Raw genomic sequence first — 2,051 nt, 5'->3', positions numbered from 1 at the left:
GGGGGAGGGGCCAGGGAAGGGGAGCGAGAAGCAGGGGGAGGGACTACAAGGTTGTTTCTGTTCAAAATTTTTCTAAGTTTTTGGGTTCCCAAGAAACTACATACAGCAGCTTTAATGGTGACTATTGTATTGAAATACTTCATCTTCACATATTATTAGCATGCTAATAATATATTTATCCAACAGACCTTCACCCCACACCTGGTTTTAATGTCAGCGATGATTGAAGTTAAGTGACTTTGATTATATTGTCACAATATTTAAAAAGGGGAGGGGGTATTATGCAAAGTTAACTTTTTTAAGCTTTATATCATGTTATGTCATTCCCTCAGTAAAAACAGTGTTGCTTTGACTCATTCATACATGTTTGAGAAATCCTTGAATCTCCTGTAGCCGCGTGGAGCTGCCTAAACACTTGCTGCTACGAAGCTCCGCCTATTTGTACCAAGCTCCTCCCTGGAGCTCAATCTGCAGCTGGGCTCCCGCCCCACAGAGCACCCCTCCCCCGAAGCATTGCTGAGAAGACATGCTGAAGTGGGAATGTCAGAAAGGGTTGGAGGTTTTTAAAGAGACAGAGACCAATTTCAAAGCGTTTAGATAGACCACGATGCAAATTCAATTTATTTTTGATATATACAGCATTTTTTGTAACAGCTAAAGGTAACAGTTACTTGATTGTGGTATAAAATTGAACTATTTGCCTAAAAATACACAACCCCCACCCCCTTTAAAAATATTGCATCCCAAATGTTTATGATTTGCAGCCCTGTTGCTTATACAGTGGAGTGGCCTGTACATTTCTGCTTCACCTCTATTTTTTTAATCATTGAAACTTTCTATTAAACTTTAAAAACCACAAAGTATTATTTTTTTTCTGTAAAATGTCAAAAGTCCGATAAAAGGTGATTTGCCTTCATACATTTTATGAATAGGATGATTTGCTTGAGTCACTGTAATTCCGGCTGCTTCCTGTGCACATTTTTTGTATTTTGTTTGTTTTGTAGTTTGTTGCACATGCACTTTGGGATGTCCGTCTCCTAGCAACAAAACCGAGCAAATCACACGAGGCTATAAGTATCTGCACACATATGCACACGCAGAGACACACAAAACACGCTGGACGTGAGTGATGAACATGTCAGTGGATCCATTCTTGGGGTACTTTAACCTTTACTGCAATGAGTTACGTTTCACAAACATGTGTGTGTGTGTGTGTGTGTGTGTGTGTGTGTGTGTGTGCCGGTGTGTGCTCGGATGATAATAGGAATTCAGGAGTGACATTTGAAGGACCCTGTCAGTGAGCTGAAGTGGTAGACTGCAGCATCCAGGTCAGGGCCATCACAGATAACACAAAGGTTTCAGCTTCGCTCGTGTCATCCAGGATATGAACAGCAAACAGCTCCATCCACACACGGCTCGCATCCCCACAGGAGCCGAGCTGACGCCTTACAAGGGCCGACACAAATGTTAACAATGTTCTGTGAGGACCTAAAACAGGTGGCTGCTGAAAGCACCAGGACAGTGATCCATCATCCCCCTATACCTCACCAAGCAGATACACTGGGTGTGTTTATCTCACGAATGAAGAGCAGGTTCGATACTTTTAGAAAATAATTTGATGAGATTGGAGCAAAGTGTTCATGGAGTGACAGCGAGAGTCCCAGTCAGGCAGAGCGGGGCCATAAATCACAGCTATGGAGACCCAGAGGACGCAAAACGGCTGCCAAGCGTTTACTGGATCTCTATATTCTCACATACTCAACACAACATTCACACAATCACACACACACACTAATGATCTGAAGACCTACTCCAACTGTTAGCAGTAACTTACACTAAATAATGAATGTAGGGTTTAATTGTTCAATAATTGCATTTAACCATGTTTGGAAAGACAACTTGTTTAAAATGTTCAGTCCAACCCTGAACTATCCTGATGCATCTCAGTAATCCAGGTAGAAAACATACAGTGGTTTGCAAAAGTATTCATACCCCTTGAACTTTTCCATATTTTGTCACATTACAACCACAAACATAAATATATTTCACTG

The 2,051-nt window shown here is 41.5% G+C and overlaps 1 protein-coding gene across 1 annotated transcript in view; it reads right to left on the bottom strand.

Annotated features, from left to right (window-relative positions):
• The window catches only part of LOC106524108 (glypican-5), an 81,086-nt gene that overhangs the window by 11,214 nt on the left and 67,821 nt on the right, over positions 1-2,051 (bottom strand). The window lies entirely within an intron of this gene.

The sequence above is a fragment of the Austrofundulus limnaeus genome, unplaced genomic scaffold (assembly GCF_001266775.1).
Source record: "Austrofundulus limnaeus strain Quisiro unplaced genomic scaffold, Austrofundulus_limnaeus-1.0 Scaffold176, whole genome shotgun sequence".
Taxonomy (NCBI): Eukaryota; Metazoa; Chordata; class Actinopteri; order Cyprinodontiformes; family Rivulidae; genus Austrofundulus; species Austrofundulus limnaeus.
The sequence above is the reverse complement of the archived record's forward strand: the minus strand, read 5'-3'. Positions and strand labels throughout refer to the sequence as shown.